General features: G+C 41.4%; 1 non-coding gene across 1 annotated transcript; it reads right to left on the bottom strand.

Annotated features, from left to right (window-relative positions):
• Positions 1 to 8,968: 8,968 nt before the first annotated feature.
• On the bottom strand, positions 8,969 to 9,075 carry LOC141593680 (small nucleolar RNA R71). The gene has a single exon (XR_012521751.1). It is a non-coding gene; the product is annotated as a small nucleolar RNA R71 (small nucleolar RNA).
• Positions 9,076 to 18,821: the final 9,746 nt, after the last annotated feature.

The raw sequence follows: 18,821 nt of genomic DNA, 5'->3' as shown, positions 1-18,821 counted from the left end.
TGTCATGTTTATGAATCTTCAACAACATATTTGAATCACAACATTTTTTAAATCTTCAACAACATATTTGAATCACAGTTTATGTTGAAGTGCCAAACGCTTGAATGAATCTTCAACAACATATCTTACTGTATTATTTTTTTCGAACCCCAAGGTCCAACATACTTGATATACGCAATTGACCACGCATTCACGCAATGACGCAATAGTGCATTTACGATTCACAATTTATTTTCGCTGTATTTTAATTTATGAGGCTCCTTTACTATTCTTTGTTTATTTTTTCTCCTTCTTTTTTCTCTGAGCCTCATATAATTTGTCGAGGCTTTTTACTCTAGACTAGATGTGATATTGTTTTTTCCGAAACGTTGATATTAATTATCCGACTAAACTCAACTATCACAAAAAGTGATACCTAGAATACAATCTCGACACAATATAACTTAAGTGGCTCATTGAGAAATAATTCCAAATAGTTACAAATAAGCTCATTATGTACATAATTATTTAAGCAGTACAATATCGATAAAATCTCAAAATTCATGATTTATTGATAGAAATATCATGCAAGTATTACCAAAAGGTAGTGGTAAAGGGGTAAGGTAAAGCGGGTAAAGAGGTATAAATATATAATTGTCAACTTCAAATATACTACTCCCTCCGTTGTCCAGGTTAATTGTTATCCTATGGCTTTGGCACAAAGAACAATGAATGAGGAGAGAGTCAATTATAAGATGATAAGTGGACCAAATTGAAGGTGAAAGATCAAATTGCTCATCAAATGTAATCCTGAAATAGAAAGGACAACAATTTACTGAGACACCCTAGAATGGAATCAATATCTATCTATATTATTAAAGGAAGCTTTTTATGAGCGATTATAGAGACTCCAGGATTTACAAAATACGTATAATAAAGGATATACAATAACAAATAATTTAAATCTAAACAACTCAAATCAGACTCCAAGATTTACAAAATACGTATAATAAAGGATATACAATAACAAATAATTTAGGGTATTGCTTTTTCACATACACTTTTTCATAAAGTTTCCATACTATACCCTTTTGCTAAATCTCTACATCTAAACAAATTAGATTTCATATACACCTTTTACCTACAAAATTAACCAATTCTAATTGTTCTAAAACTTAGAATAATCGATTACAATTACAATTCTTCAAGTTCTTCGAGTAGGGAAGTAATTACCTACAAAATTAACCAATTCTAATTGTTCTAAAACTTAGAATAATCGATTACAATTACAATTCTTCAAGTTCTTCAAGTAGGGAAGTAATTAATTTGTTTAACAGTTGGGAGTATTAAAAACTTGTTTATCAATTATTTTGTCCTAAAATTAGGGTTTATAATTCTTTAAATCCTTCAATTAGATTGATGGAGAAAGGCATGGTGGTTTGGTTGTTGGGTGTTAGTCGAAGCAGGGACAGTATGGTGGTCGGGGGAGTGCGGGAGAGGGGAGATGAGGCAGAAGGGCGATTGCAGGGGGATGTGCGCGGTCGGCTGGGGACGACGATGATAGGCTGGGGACGACGGTGGTCGGCTGACGCTGGGATAAGTCAGGTGGTCGGGTGGTGGTGGCCGGGTGGTCTACAGTATTTGCTTTTTTTTTTTCTTTTTTTTTTTCCATCTATAATCACAATAGTTTGTTCTTTGTGAATAATAATTATTTTTTATTTATTATTAATTGAATAAAGGCAGAGGTCGGCCGGAATTAGGTTTGTCGGCAAATGGACTGACCGGAGATGGTGAATGGAGGTGGTATTGGTGATTTGGTAGTGAACGGATATGAGGGAAGGGGGAAAAATACAATTGGGTGAGTGGGTGAAAAAATGACAAGGGTAAAATTGTAAATGACGTATGTGAAAGAATAAAATCCGTATGTGAAAAAGCAATACCGATAATTTAAATCTAAACAACTCAAATCAAATTAAAAGATAGAGTTTGTAGGAATTATCGAACAAAAGGAAGCTTTTTCCGAGCGATTATAGAGACTTCAAGATTTACAAATTACGTATAATAAAGGATATACAATAACAAATAATTTAAATCTAAACAACTCAAATCAAATTAAAAGATAGAGTCTGTAGGAATTATCGAACAAAAAGAAGTCTAATATGACTCAAATATATTTGATAACACCTACCTCCAAATGTTATATATACTCCATGCCATAAACCATTTGACTTCATATATTGTTTTTCTACGAAAGTTTTTTTTATTTGTTCTTAGTATTACGATAATGATTGCTGATTTCTTTCTTTGTTTTTTCTTTTCTTTTTGCAGCCCGTAATACGAACTCATACAATAATGCTAATCTCATTACGTATGAAGGTATTGTCATGGCCTTAGCCCTCATGATATGGTATGAATTCCGTTTATTTAGCTTCAAACGATATATTATCTACTTTAATATACTCCTTTATTTTATCTGCTTATGGGATGTATGCATATCAATAATCTTCTTCGGTATTGTAGGACATAATATGAAGATTCAAATACGAGGATCAATTTTAGGATCTTCAACCGAAGGGAGCACCGAGATCGGGTTAGTCTCCAAACTACAATTTCTTTGGTGTTTTTATACTATTTTACTTACTCTTCTTTTAAATTGCGTTTCAATACTCCAAAGAGTTTGACAATATTAGCATAATTCACATATTTACGTAATTGAAAAAGTGGTGGTATTGTCCTCAAAGATTATTCAGTTAGTTTGCCAAATATTTTTTTATATAATCAGCTACCTTATCAGTTTAGGCCTTTGTATGCATTATTATTTTAACCTTTGTAGTGTTAATGGTGTGCTTATTGAATATTGCTATACAGTAGTTCACTGGTGCACTGGTGCGTGCATATGATGGATACTAATTCATTACGAAATATTTAGTGTTTATTCCATGCCATTAATTTCGATTTCATAACTATCATGCTGTGTCTATCTTCGTGTTAGGCCCAAATTAGCCTGGTCTGACTTCAGGCTAGCCTGGCACAATTAGGCTGATTGGGGCAACCAAAGTCCAGGCAAATACAATTATTGTTTTACAGGCAAAGAACACCAGAGGATAAGCAAGCTATCAGACCCAGGAGGAAAGACCTGATAACGAGCATAAAGTAGCCTGATGGAACTCTCCAGCAGGATGAATTAATCAGCAGACAGGTAGGACAGTGATGCATATGTCCTATTCTCACGGAAGACCAAGTCAAAGCACAAGAATATGCTACTCCCATAAATCACAACGTGCAAAAGGAGAAGAATAGGAAGTTGTTGAGGAAGAACAGGTCAACCAGATTAATAGGGAATGTGCCCTATTAATCAGGAAACGATTCCAACAACCAAAATGAACGTTGGATGGAGCATAACGTTAGATAGAAAGGTTATAAATAGCATGGAGGAATACTTGTAGAGGGGACAACGAAAACATATCAGATACATATAATTTATCAATTATCTTACCGTGTATTCAATCTCTTATTCCCATATTATTGTTCAATTTATCCAAGGAATATAAACAATATTATTCATTCTTCATTTTTTTCATTCATTAACTTATATTTTTGTCTCAAATATTGGAACTAGATACCTACGCTACTTAATCATCAGGCCGGATCCTTACAGGGAAAATCCTGCTAAAACAATTGACGCCCACCGTGGGGCATCTAGTTCACTAATAAAAAAAATCTTTTCTTTTATCATTTTCCATTTAGTATTCACACACAAAAATGGTAGAACTTACCCCAGAGCAACAATTGGCCGCTGCCTTGGCTAAAAACAAATAACTGGAAACAATTCAAGAAAAAGCAGCTCAAGCAGAGGCCGAGATCACTAGGCTTAAGGAATCAGAGTCTAGCCTGAGAAAGAAGTTGGAAAGTCAGGCTTCAGGCTCCAAAACCAGATTCGAGCCATGAACCCCATTCTCATCCATCATCAAGCAAATTGACTTCTCCAGTTTTGGAACTCCGGAGAAAGATACCTCCTCTGGCCCGCAAGTTATTCCTGACAAAGAAACAAACAAGACTGAGGTAGCAATAATGATGGCTATGCTTCAGGAAATCCAGAAACTCCACAACAAGATAGAAAATATACCCGGAGTGCCAGATCCTGTAGCTGAGGTGGAAGTTGATAGCTTTGATGACTCACCCTTTGCAGATGAAATTGCAAAGATTGATCTCCCCAAGAAATTTACCGTCCCATCTATGAGAACCTATGATGGGACCTCTGATTCAAAAAACCAGATGTTAGCCGTCTCAATACCCAATGAACTCAGGCAGGTTTGCATGTGTAAAGGCTTTGATACTACCCTGACTGGAGCAGCATTGTAGTGGTTCATCAACCTCCCAAATGGAAGTATCAAGAACTTTGCAGACTTGGTCAATGCCTTGATCAAAAGATTTGCAAGCAAAGCAGAGACATGCCTAAGAGACCCAAAGAACTTGTTCGGGTGGTAAAAAACGACTTCGAAGAGTCCCTCAAAGAATTCCTGGCCAGATTTGTCAAAGAAAAAGTGGTCATTCCCAGGTGCGACGAAGAAACAAAGAAGAGAAGTTTTCAGGCAAGGAGTTTTGCTTGACGGTGACATCTATGCAGATCTAACCAAAAAGGCATGTCCAACCTTTGCCTTGTTCAGTCCATCGCCTTGGAGCATGTCGATTGGAAGAAGATCTCAACTTCGAACAAACTTATCCAGGAGGAAAGCAAAGCTATAGCCACACTAACAGGAAGAGCTCCTACCAGAAAGGAAACAACCACAGATCAAGACCTATTCCGGACCGAACGATCGAAGTCAATGTGGCACAGAACACAAAGATAACCTTTCTAGCCTACCAACTATTCCTGAATATAACTTTTCTATAAATCGCAGATTGATCAAACGCCTGGAAAGCCGGGAGACACGGTTAGATGGCCCAAGAAATCGACAACCCCAGGAAAGATCCAACAAGATGGTGTGACTTTCACCAGGACATCGGACACACCACAGAAGAGTGCATTCAGCTCAAGAAACAAGTGGCTTACCTCCTAAAGAAAGGCTATCTGAAAGATTTAATCCAGCAACCCAAGGGCAAAGACAAAGGACCGGGCAAGAGAGATCCAGGAAACAACAGGGATCCTCCTCCTCCTCCCCCCATCTATGAAGTCAAGTTCATAAACGGAGGCTCAGAAATCTGTGGCTTGACCAGCTCGGCCGCTAAAAGAATCGCCAGGGAGTCTAAACTTCAACCCCCTTCTAATCTAAACTATTACCTGCTGTTACTTTTGATGACTCAGACTTGCAGGGAGTACCAGACCTACTCAATGATAGCCTGGTAATAACCATGCAAATTGGCACAGCTAAGGTATCAAGAATCCTGATAGACGGAGGCAGTTCAATCAACTTGGTGATGCTGGACGTCCTCAAAGCCATGAAAATAGATGAAGAGAAAATTATCAAGAAATCCAGTGTCCTGGTCGGATTCAGCGGAGAAACAAAGAACACCCTGGGAGAGATTAGCTTGCCAACCTATGTAGAAGGCGTAGCTTCCTATGAAAGATTTGGAGTAATGGATTGCCTATCCTCATACAACGTAATCCTGGGCAGACCTTGGATCCACAACGTCAAAGCAATCCCGTCAACATATCATCAATGCGTAAAGATACCAACTGAATGGGGGGATAACCACCATCGGGGAGAGAACGACCCGGGGAATGTTACACTTAGGCTTTGAAACCTTCAAAGTCAGGTAAGTCCCTCGCATAGCAACTAAAGTCCTCTGTCAGGAAAGAATATATAGCCCAATCACAATTGGAAACAAGAGAAGTCATTTTGGATCCAGAATTCCCTGACAGGAAGGTACTTGTAGGATCGACGCACTTTTTGACTCGTCAGGCCTAATGCAGTCGACTTTCTCAAAACTAAAATGTCTTGTTTTGCTTGGTCACATTTTGAAATGATTTGTTATAGATCTTTGATATTATAACTCATAAGTTAAATAATGACAAATCGTTTAAGCCCTGTCACAAAGAAAAAAAGGAGAAAATTTCTTTGCAGAAAGAAATGAAATCATCAATCAAGAAGTTGACAAGCTATTGGACATGGGAATGATCAGGGAAGTGATGTACCCCGACTGGCTTGCCAATGTAGTAGTTGTCCAAAAGAAAAATGGCAAGTGGAGAGTCTGTGTGGACTACACCGATCTGAATAAAGTCTGCCCAAAAGACCCATTTCCCCTGCTGATATACGATTAATTTACTTCTAATTCCCCTCTTTCTTTTATGCAAACCGACTCGTATCGAGTCGGTTTCGGTTGCTTTTCCTTGCATTTTGTGCCCAATCCCCGTACTTGTTATCTTGTGTATCCTTTTGCAGGAACCGACCCGAGTATAGAGGAATTGGGGCAAGGAAGGCATTCCATTGCCTTTACATGAAGAAGAGGTGAAGAAATGCTCAAGACAGTGTGTTTTGACGGCAGGCCGGCAGCCGGCCCACCGGCAGAACACACCCCAGACATGCCAAAGAAGTTGAAGGAAAAAAGCTGAGTGCTGTGTTTTGCCGGCAGGCCGGCAGCCGGCCCACCGGTAGAACACAACAAGAGGAGTTAAATTGAAGATTTAGAGAAAAAGGAAGCTTGACCTCTCGCCGGGTAGAGCACCGGCAGAATGGTCAACCGGCATTGCACACTCCAACATAGAAGAAGAAGTCCTGAAGAAGGTGTTTTTTCAGGCCAGGGCGGCCGGTCCACCAAGCAAAACACAGATGCGGATATTTTAATTCTTTGCACGGTTTTGCCGGTTGAGACCCAGCCGGTGCGGTGCAAAACGCAAAAAGCAACGAGATTTGGGCTTTTCTCTCTTTTCTTCCTCTTTTCTTCCTAATCTTGTACAAGCCTATAAATACCCCCTCTTAAACCCTTTTGTACACACAACCCTAGATCCAGAATATTTCCCCTTTCAAGTTTAAAACTTTGTTAATCTCTTTATTAATCTTTCCTTAATTAGAGAAGTTCTTCAATTAATTAGTAATTGAATTTGGGTTTGTAAGAAGATTGAAGGTTCTCCTTCTTTATTATTTCTATCCAAATTCCTCTTTTGCTATTGAGTTGGTATTAATTCTCTCCCTATTTTCATTTGTTTACATTTTGTTCTTCCTTCATGTTTGTTTGATTGTTCATGTTGAAATTGTTGTTGTTGTTGTTTTCATCATTGTTCATCTTTTCATTGTTCATTTTTCCTTTGTTTCTCTTTCATTTGTTCATCTTTTGATAGTTGTCCTCAAAGACTTAATCTTTGAGTTGATTGGGTTAAAGATTGTGTCTTTTAGTTTAACCAACCTTGTTATTAGATTAAATTATCTTCCTTTACAACTATTGTTGGATTGTTGCATGTTTAGTAGTAAGATTTATCTTCTCACCATGTTTATGACCAAAGTTTCCATCTTTATTGTTTATTTTGCAATTAGGACCATGATTAGTGAGTAGTCTTCCACTAGGGCTCGGTTTGACCCAACATGAGTAATTTCACTAATTGAATCTTATAAAGGCTAATTATTTGGGGAAATTGGTGAGGGTAGTTTGGAGGATTGATTTGGTTTATGGGTTGATTTTGGGTAGTGTCGATTTATAACCCTTGTCCACCAACGAGAGTTGGTTAGGTTGTGATTTGGATATCCGGGACTTGACCCTATTGTTAACCTTGGTTGAGACCGAAAGGGAGAACCGGGGTAGGACACCTCTAAACTAGCGTTTGAAATCGACCCTCGAGAGAGGGAGTGGGATGACCCGGAAATTGATGGGGCTTAATGACCTTAGCAAATATTGGACTACCTTGGGAAAATGCATGTTTTTGAGGTAGTCGAGTATTGAGTTAGGGATTCCGACCTTCGAACCCGAGAGGGGGGTTGGTGGGTAGTACTAGTGTCCTATTTCGAACCCGAGAGGGGGGTCTTAGGCGAATTAGAGTCGTCACCTCCTCACCTTGCTACCCTTATGATTAGCCTAGAGATTTAATTGTGTGGAGTTACGAATTGTTTGGGAAGAACCGAGTCTTAGGTTTTTAATCTATTTGATTTACAACCTTTCATTTTATCTTGCTCATTCACCTATTTCTTATTTAGTTTGTCCTCTCTTGTTGTTGGTAGTTCTAGTATAACCTTTTCTCCTTATTGCCGACTTAGCTAAATATTAGGATTAGAACAATTAGTAATCTTTTCAACTCCTTGTGGGATCGACCCTTAATAGTGTACAACGATAAAATCGTGCACTTGCGAGGTATAGCTTGATACCATCAAGTTTTTGGCGTCGTTGCCGGGGAGTTTGGCTAGATATTAATTGTTTTCGTTCTTGTTTAGACTAAGTCCTTTGTTACTAATCCTTCTCTTAAGTGTGTAGGACTTTTTGCATGGTTAGGAGAGCTCGAAGAGGTCAACCAATTCGTCCGATTGACCACGAGATCGAAGCAATCGCGAGAAGACTAAATTCACTCCGTAGAAGAGGGCTTATAGAAACACCAATTCCTCAAGAAAATTTAGTAATTGAGGACCTTCGAGAAGAACCACGGGCCTTTGAAACTTTCGAAAATCCTTTTGCAACACCGGAAACGGAAGTAACAATGGCCGCGGTTCCTATGAGAGATAACTTGGCTCCGAAAAAGATGGTGAATCCGAGTATCGTCAAGCCACCCATTCAAGCCAACAATTTTGATGTGAAAGCCACCTTGCTACAACTTGTCCAAGGGAACCAATTCGGAGGGGGAGCCACTGAAAACCCCAACGAGCATCTCAACGAGTTCTTGGATAGTTGTGACATGTTCAAGGCCAATGGAGTGACGGAGGATGCCGTACGCCTTAGGCTTTTCCCTTACTCCTTGAGTGGAAGTGCCAAGGAGTGACTTAAAAGTTGTGAACCCGACTCTCTTCGGACTTGGGACGATGTCTCTAAGGCTTTCCTAAACAAGTATTTCCCACCCCAACGAACCGCAAGAATCAAGAGTGAGCTCCAAGGCTTCACCCAACAAGAAGATGAGACCCTTTATGAAGCATGGGAGAGGTACAAGGGCCTCCAAAGGCTATGTCCTCACCACGGTATTGGGGATGATGAACTCATCAACAATTTCTATGAAGGGTTAAACAATGAGATGAAGATGAACCTTGATTCCGGCTCGGGGAAGGGAGCTTTGGATAAGATAGATCACAAGACGGCGAAAGAGCTTATTGAAGAAATGGCTTCTCGTACCTTTCATTGGAACAATGATAGGCACAAGAGGAAAGGGAAGTCAACGGTCGAATCGGCCAACAATGTGGAGGTAAAAGAGATGATAGAAGAGCTTAAGCAACAAGTTGCTTTGATGAGCTCAAGCAAAACATATAGCAATTCTTCTATGAGGAACCAAGTCTATAATTGTGAGCTTTGTGGAGACCAAGGACACCCACCCAATGAGTGCCCTTTGGTTGTTGGAGATGGCAATTGTATGGAGCAAGTGAACGGGATATGGGAGTCTAGTCCGGCCAAGCAAGCATTTAACAACAACCAATATCACCCCGAAATGAGAGCCCACCCAAACTTCTCCTATGGCTCTCAAAATGTCCAAAACCCAACCTTCCAACAAAAGTCACAACAACCAAACTTTCAAACTCAAAAACAAAACACAACATTCAATCAAGTTCCACCGGGTTTCCAAGGAAGAACCTTCCAACCAAGACAACAATTTCAACCACTTAACCCACCAACCTCCCAACCTTTCCAACAAAATTTCCAACCATTCCAACAACCCACCCAACCAAAGTCAAACATGGAACTCATGATGGAACAAATGATGACATCTCAAACGCAATTCATCAACCATACCACTCAAAAACAAGAAGAGACAACCACATCCATCAACCAACTTAGAACCCAAATGCAAGCTTCTCAACGGATGACGGACAACCAAATCTCCCAATTGGCTACCCAAATGAGCCAACTACAAGCCTCCCAAGGGAAATTCCCGGGGAAAACCGAGGAAAATCCAAAAACCATGAATGCAATCCACTTGAGGAGTGGTAGAGATTTGGAAGACCGGGAATTTGTCAAGAAGAGGAAGAGTAGTAGATCGGGTGATGTCGTTGAATCTCAAATTGTGGTTGAACCTCCTAAGGTAATTGAGGAAAAGGAGGGAGAAGATGAGCTTGTAGAAGTTGTTGTGGAAACTCCAAGAGTGATTGATGAACCGACTAGGGTGGTTGAAGAGCCTCAACAACAAGTTATAAGAACTTATGTGCCGCCGATTCCTTTTCCACAAAGGTTGGCAAGAGCCAAACTTGAACAAAAGTATGGAAAGTTCATGGACATGTTGAAGGGTATCAACATTACCATGCCTTTCATTGATGCCGTAAAGGAGATTCCAAGCTATGGAAAGTTCTTGAAGGAGCTCATATCAAACAAAAACTCCTTGAGCCCGACAACTACGGTGAACTTATCCAAGGAGTGTAGTGCAATTCTCATGAATGAGGCTCCTCAAAAGCTTGAAGACCCGGGGAGCTTTTCCATACCTTGTAAGATTGGGACCGTGCATATTGAGAGGGCCTTGTGTGATTTGGGGGCAAGCATTAGTCTTATGCCCCTCAAAATTTTAAATAAATTGAAAGGTTATGAGCTTTCACCAACAAGGGCTTCTCTCCAACTTGCGGATAGGTCGGTAAGATACCCAATTGGTCTTGTGGAGGATGTCCCACTCAAGGTGGGGAAACTTGCATTCCCATGTGATTTCTATGTTATGGACATCCCCGAGGACTCAAATATTCCCATCATATTGGGGCGCCCTTGCCTTGCTACGGGGGGTGCCATGATTGATGTGAAGAATGGGAAGCTTTCTTTACAAGTGGGTGAAGATAAGGTTGAATTCTCCTTGAACAAGGCCATGAAAGAGCCTTCGGAATAAAAGTCTTGTTATATGATTGATGTGGTAGAAGAGTGGGTTGATATGAAGAAATTTGATGAAGACAGGGGTTTGCAAGGGTTCCTTGAGGGCAAGGTAAAGGATTGCAAGGAACACCGGAAGTATGCTTTAGCTATGGAAGCAACAATTGAAGAAGACCCGGACAAAGAATTTGAAAGCTTGAGAGGAGATGGTAAAAAGGAGGAGAGATCTACGCCTCCTCAAGTGGAGTTGAAACCTCTTCCCTCTACTCTTAAACATGCTTTCCTTGGCCCTAATGACACTTACCCTATTATTGTCAATAGTGCACTCAATGACATCGAACTTCAAAAGTTACTTGATGTTGTGAGAAAGTACAAGGATGTCATTGGGTACTCAATTGATGATATTAAGGGGATTAGTCCTTCTTTTTGCACCCATCGCATTCACTTGGAGGATGAGAGTGCATCTTCCATTGAGCCTCAACGCCGCCTTAACCCCGCTATGAATGAAGTGGTTAGGAAGGAGGTGTTGAAGCTCTATGATGCAAGCATAATTTACCCTATCTCCGATAGTGCATGGGTGAGCCCGGTGCATGTTGTGCCAAAGAAGGGCGGGGTCACGGTAGTCACCAATGACAAGAATGAGCTAATTCCAACAAGAGTCACAACCGGGTGGAGAATGTGTATAGACTATAGACACCTCAACAAGGCAATTAGGAAAGACCATTTCCCCCTCCCTTTCCTTGACCAAATGTTGGAAAGACTTGCCCAACACTCTCATTTTTGCTACCTTGATGGGTTTTCGGGATTTTTCCAAATCCCGATTCACCCTAATGACCAAGAAAAGACCACCTTCACGTGCCTGTTTGGCACCTTTGCTTATAGGCGCATGCCCTTTGGGCTTTGCAATGCGCCGGCCACATTTCAAAGATGCATGCTAGCTATATTTTCCGAATATGTTGAGAATATCATGGAGGTGTTTATGGACGATTTCTCCGTCTTAGGCACCTCATTTGATGGATGTCTAGCTAATTTGGGTAAGGTCTTGAAAAGATGTCAAGAGAGCGGTCTAGTCTTGAATTGGGAGAAATGTCACTTCATGGTGACATCCGGGGTTGTTTTGGGTCATGTAGTGTCAAGTAAAGGCTTGGAAGTTGATCAAGCCAAGATAGAAGTGATTAAAACTCTACCCCCTCCCACTAATGTCAAAGGAGTTAGAAGTTTTCTTGGGCATGCCGGTTTTTACCGGAGATTTATCAAAGATTTTTCTTTGACTGCCCGACCCTTAACATTGTTGCTTGGAAAAGATGTGCCGTTTGAATTTACTAATGAGTGTTTGGATGCTTTCAATAGGTTGAAGGAAGCTCTCATCACCGCTCCAATTATGCAACCTCCCACTTGGGGAGAACCTTTTGAGTTGATGTGCGATGCTAGTGATGTAGCGGTGGGAGCGGTGCTTGGACAAAAGAAGAATGGTAAACTCCATGCCATATATTATGCAAGCAAAACCTTGGATGAAGCTCAATCACACTACACCACCACCGAAAAGGAGCTTTTGGCGGTCATATATGCCATGAACAAGTTTCGTTCTTACTTGGTGGGCTCTAAGGTAATTGTACACACCGATCACACGGCATTGAGGCACTTGCTAATCAAGAAGGAGTCAAAACCACGCTTGATTCGGTGGATACTTTTGCTACAAGAGTTTGATATTGAAATTAGAGACAAGAAGGGTGTGGAAAATGTGGTAGCCGATCATCTTTCTCGGCTACTTCATGTCAAGGGTAAGGATGGATTGCCAATTGATGACTCCTTGCCGGATGATCAATTATTCGCACTTGCTTTGATGGATGTCCCTTGGTACGCGGATTATGTCAATTACTTGGTATCCGGGGTCATCCCACATGGTTATGACTCCCATAAGAAGAAGAAATTCTTTCACGATCTTAAGCAATATTTTTGGGAGGAACCATGTCTTTACAAGTCTTGTGCGGATGGGATAATTAGAAGATGCATCCCGAATGAAGAGGTAAAACCCATAATCTCTCATTGCCATGACATGCCAAGTGGAGGGCATGGTAGTTCACGAAAAACCGCCGCAAGGGTACTTCAATGTGGTTTTTATTGGCCTTCTCTATTCCATGATGTGGCAAGCTATGTCAAGGGGTGTGACAAATGCCAAAGAAGTGGTAACATTTCAAAGAGGCATGAAATGCCAATGAACTACATACTTGAAGTGGAGATATTCGATGTATGGGGCATTGACTATCAAGGCCCTTTCCCCTCATCAAATGGGAATGAGTATATCCTTGTTGCGGTGGACTACGTGAGCAAATGGGTTGAAGCAATACCAACAAAGACTTGTGACGCAAAATCGGTGACCAAACTTATGGAGACGATCATATTCCCAAGGTTTGGGGTTCCACGAATTGTGATTAGTGATCGTGGAACTCATTTTCGGGAAAGGACTCTTGATGCTCTACTTAAGAAACATGGGGTGCAACATAGGCGGAGTCTTGCCTACCACCCACAAGCTAACGGCCAAGCCGAAATCTCTAACCGCGAGATCAAGATGATACTTGAGAAGACCGTGAGCCGGTCAAGGAAAGATTGGTCAACCAAGCTCAATGATGCATTGTGGGCTTACCGGACCGCTTTCAAAACACCAATAGGAACTTCACCGTTCCGGTTGGTGTACGAGAAGCCTTGTCATTTGCCGGTCGAGTTGGAGCACAAGGCGCATTGGGCCATCCGACTCCTTAACTTTGACTTGAAGAGCGCCGGAGAGAAGCGACTACTTGACATCAATGAGCTTGAAGAGTTTAGACTAGAGGCCTATGAGAGCTCTAGATTGTATAAAGAGAGGACCAAACGATTCCATGACAAGGCCATAATTCGGAGAGAGTTCAAGGAGGGAGAGTTAGTTCTCCTCTTTAACTCAAGGTTCAAGTTGTTTGCGGGGAAGCTCAAGTCTAAGTGGTCGGGACCCTTCACCGTGGTCCGAGTCTTCCCACATGGCGCTATTGAAATATCCGATGGAGATCAATCCTTCAAGGTGAACAGGCAAAGGCTCAAGCACTACGTTGCCGGAACCCCTATCATCAAGAATGTGAGCTCCATCGCCACCTATCTTCCAAATTATTGATTGTTATTCATAACTCCGTCGAGCCTACGACATAAAACAAGGGCGCTTCATGGGAGGCAACCCATGCATCTTTGTATATAACTTGCATTCTAGACTAGTAGTGAGAGATTTGGAGTCGTATTTTGTCTATTTGGATTGGTGACGGAGGTCACTTTTGAAGAACACAAGTATTATTTTCGTTGACCCGAAATCCCGACATCATGCGTCGGAGTAGTTGTGGAAAACAAGAATCCCGGGGTCAATGAAAAAGCTCGAATCCCGAGTTGAAGAAAAATTGAGCAAATTGGAAGAACACAACGAAAAATAGCTGTGTGTTGTGTTTTGCGGTGGGACCGACAACCGGTTGGTCCACCCAGCGAGGCCAAACTTATTTTTGAAAAATTGAAGTAATGGTGTGTTTTGCGGTGGGGCCAAGACGGCTCACCGGCAGAACACACCGGCAAAGCCGAAAACACGAAGAATTGATGATGAGGAGTGTGTTTTTCTTGCAAGAGGCGACCAGCACTGCCCCCACCGGCAAAACACGCATGCTGACTTAGAAGAATTTGGAAAATTGGTGAAGAGGAGTGCTTTGCCGGTAGGCCGGCAGCCGGCTCACCGGCAAGACACTCATACCTTATAGCTGAGTAGTTGGAATTTGAGTGGAAGTGGTGTTCTGCCGGTAGGCCGGCAGCCGGCTCACCGGCAGAACACACCTGGTATATTGGAAACTTAATTAAGGAGAGTGATTTGCCGGTGGACCGGCAGCCGGTTGGTCCACCGGCAGCGAGGTCAAAAATCCGAGGAGAAAATTCGAAGAATAGGAAAAATGGGAAGTGCGTTTTACCGGCAGACCGGCTGCCGGTTCGCCAACCGGTAAAACACACTCGCAGAACACAATTAAAACCGAGAAACCCCCTTTTTCCCAAATCACTTCTTCATTTCTTCTTCATCTTTCCTCCTTAATTTTTCCCCCTTTCTAACCCTAACTCCCTCAAAACTCAATCAAACTTCCCCCTACCTTCACCAATCTCCTCTAATCATCAAGATGGCCGCAAGAAGAATAAGAGCAGATGTAGCTAGGGATCAAGCCGAGTTGATTGCTCGGGCCGCAACTGATACAAACCCCGATCCGGACTTTCCTACGGTCAAGTTTGCCACACCAACTCATAAGGGTAAGTTTATTCTCTTCAAAAATCGTCCCCTCACCCCAACTAAGTTTCTTCATCATCCATCTTTGTCAACCCTTGGGATTGCTAGGGAGACGGAGGCTTTATTTACGGGGTGTGGCATGAAGGGAATATTTACAATGCATGAGTATACTTACCCTCGCATTACTTGGGAATTTTTGAGTAGTCTTAAGATTAACAAACATCGGCAATCGAATATGGTGGCTACCCTTAGCTTTCGTCTGATGAACCGGGAACACAATATCACTTTGGGTCGGTTGGCTAACATTTTTGGGTTGGAAAATGCGCCGTCATATACCCCACCCGCTGATTTTCACTATTCCCGTGTATGGAAAGCGATTTCGGGTCTTGATGATAAAGTTGGTGCGAAAAGGCCCGCGATGAGTTGCCACAACCCCGTCATTCGGGTGTGGCATAGATGTATGGGTGTAGACACCTCATTTCTGCACCTCCCGCAAACCACCCGGTGATGATTGGGCCGCATGTTTGATTCGCGGAACGATTTGTGACAGTTCGTAAGATTATCGTCAAGTGATTGCTCAAATATTAATGTCGACCTCATAGTTGTCATCTACGTCCTGATACGGTCGTTTTGGCAGTAATTAGAGTACATTCGGAGTCCGGGTCAAAAACCGTCTCCATTTTCTGATAACTGTTAAATCCCGAGTCGGAATATTCTGGAATGTTCCGGATATTTATATTCCATATTTCACGAGTTTTATCTTTTGGCAAATAATATCCCGTAATATTCATAAGGAAGATCGGATTATTTCCGTCCTACCATAACTCAAACGCGGAAATCTTTCTTCAGCAGGAGGAAACCTCCTGGGAATAGACGCAGCAGGTGCTGCGCCTCTTCCAAGAGACGCAGTGGCTGTTGCGCCTCTTCCCAGGCCCTTCTTTGCATATCTTACGTATCTTTTTCATATCTTTCCGAGATTCACTTCCAAAGAGTCTCTGAAACCCTATTCCTCCGTGTGATTAGTATAAATAGGAGCCTTCGCTCCTCATATTTCTCACGCGAGTGTCCGCCCTTCTCTTCTCCCTTTGCATTCTAGACTTCGTTCTTACTAATTGGCGCCTACGTGCTTGAACTTTCGACCACGTAAGCTCGGATCCTTCCGGGTACCAGCCTCTCCGTTGCATGACCGACCAATTTGACCAACTACACAATAATCAATCTAATTAATCAATTTATTTCAATCGTTTTCCTCTTACGAGGGCACTCTCTTTGCATTCGCGTCGAGCATCACTAATCGATATCTTAGTTCTTCTCGTTTCGTCAACATGTAAGTTTGAGGGTGTATAATCTCTCTTTTATTTATTGTACTTTTAATTATTGTATCACAATTGTAAGATTCACGTTGAAAATACCATTAAAACCGATTTCTAAAACCATCTTTAAAACCTTTTTTTTACGGATTTCCAGTAGATAACCGTCGAGAAAAGACGCAGCAACTGCTGCGCCTCTTCGAAGGAGCGCAATTCCTGCTGCGCCTCTTCGTGAGGCTGCCGCAGTTCCTGCTTCTTTTCTTCTTCCTTCGTCCTCTGTAATTCGTCACTCTTGTTTTGATTGTTTCGTTTGTCTGTTAATTCTTCGTCATAAGTAGTATATAATTCACATGTATATTAAGCATCATCATTAATTCGTATAATTCATTGTTAATCCGACTTAAATCCCAAGTAATTCAATACTTGCGGGTTTTCGTCATTCAATTCAAACCCGGGTTTTGGAGGTTCGATTCATCCATATTAAATCTCTGGAATTCGTCATTGATACATTCTAACCTGTCTTTTGTCATGTATTCATCATTAGTTCGTCATATATCATTATATCTAACCTAGTTAATTGATTTCAATAGAGGACTCATTAATGTCTTTCACTCATTGATATCGTTCATTCATGTAAATTAATCCATCTTAATTCCGTCTCACTCATATTTTACTGTTTTCATGACTCATTCATATGTTAAACAACATGTTAACCACTTTCATCCGAGTAATTATTATCAATTAACCATTAAAATTATCAATTGACGTTAACGATTTGCAGTTCCGGCTTCACAGCCAGAACTCACCCTTGGAACAGACGCAGCAACTGCTGCGCCTCTTCCAGAGGGCGCAGCTCTGCTGCGCCTGTTCCAGGATGATTTCTGTCTCTGAACTCCGTTGTTGCTTTGACTTAGTTTAATTAGTCTTTGTATAATCAACTATTATCCGTAATATCACCTTCTGTCCTGTTCGTAATTTATTTATTTCATTAATTTTATTCTTTTATTCTTTTATTCTTTTTCTCAAATTATCCGTTTTGAAGGTATTTTCGACATAAATCGCCTATTCCAATGTAATTAATGTAATTTTCATTATTGTATTTATAATTATTGTATTTCTTTTACCGTTTGTATGTTTTCACATGTAAATGAGCATTAAATCCTACTTCGACATTAATCGTATGCTTAATTAATTGTTTCACCGACTTAGCCTAATTCTCACATGTTAGGATTAAAACTTGGATGTTGCATTGCATGCATACAATCGACGATATATCGAGTACGAATAACTTCCCTAATCATTAGTAGAGGCCGCTATCGAGGCGGGCGGGATTAGGTGTTCGATCAAAAGAGCTTCCTAATACGTACCCTCACCCCTTACTCCAGATCTCCGTGAGCACCCGTGTTCATTGGCATCCACGAGAGTCATTCTAGACATAGAATGCTAAGGGTAACGATTGCTTAGTGTTCATGTCACTACTTTGTGTCTTGACATGACACGAGGTATTCGAACGGTTCCAATTTCCCATAAAAATTGGTGGCGACTCCATACAAAATGCAAACGCTTGTTTTCGACCTTCTCACCAAGCGCCCCCGTGGGCGGCCCGCTGTCCACGGTTTGGCGACTCCGCTGGGGATTATACACTTACGTGTAGCTAGGGTGAAACTCGAACAAGGTTAGGGAATAGTTTGTACAAGACAATTGTCGGTTTTCATAACTCGGTCTTCCTAGACCGTTTTATTCGGCCTTCCTAGGCCCAACCCAACCCATTCGACCAATCGTCCCGTCTAAACGGTCCTAATTCTTATTTGGGCCTAAGGATGGATAGCGATTGACGTCATCCGTACCGTGATGCTTACTTTTGTTTGTATCAAGGGCCTTCACTACTTGAGGAAATGGACTAGGAATCGGCCTTACTCTTGTTTGGCACGAGCCTCTCCACAGACTTCGGGTTTGATGGTTCGGTATGGCAACCCACCCTTTAAACCAAAACCCTTCTAAATGCACTCAGCATCCCGTTATAATGCCTGTATAAATGTGTAAACCCTACGTGATCACCACTTCTAAACAAAACCATGACGAATTTTCAAAAAAATCAAAATCCTTTTTTCAAACAAGAATTTCGAAAAAATAGGCCTTCAATTAGCGCAAAATCCGGTCAAAACTCCGTCCGTTTGTCGTGTCAAAATTCGGGCCACAAGCCCATTTCAAAACCTCACTTCGAGTCCACTCCTACAACTACACTACAGTTGACTAGGACACACATTTTCAAAGACCTTGTCTTTCTTCAAAACTCACTCAACACAAGTGGCACACACCCACTTCACGAGTCAAAACTTTTCCTCTTTTAG

Source organism: Silene latifolia, chromosome 7 (genome assembly GCF_048544455.1).
Source record: "Silene latifolia isolate original U9 population chromosome 7, ASM4854445v1, whole genome shotgun sequence".
In the NCBI taxonomy this organism is placed as follows: domain Eukaryota; kingdom Viridiplantae; phylum Streptophyta; class Magnoliopsida; order Caryophyllales; family Caryophyllaceae; genus Silene; species Silene latifolia.
Note: the sequence above shows the minus strand (reverse complement) of the source record. Positions and strands in the feature narration are given on the sequence as shown.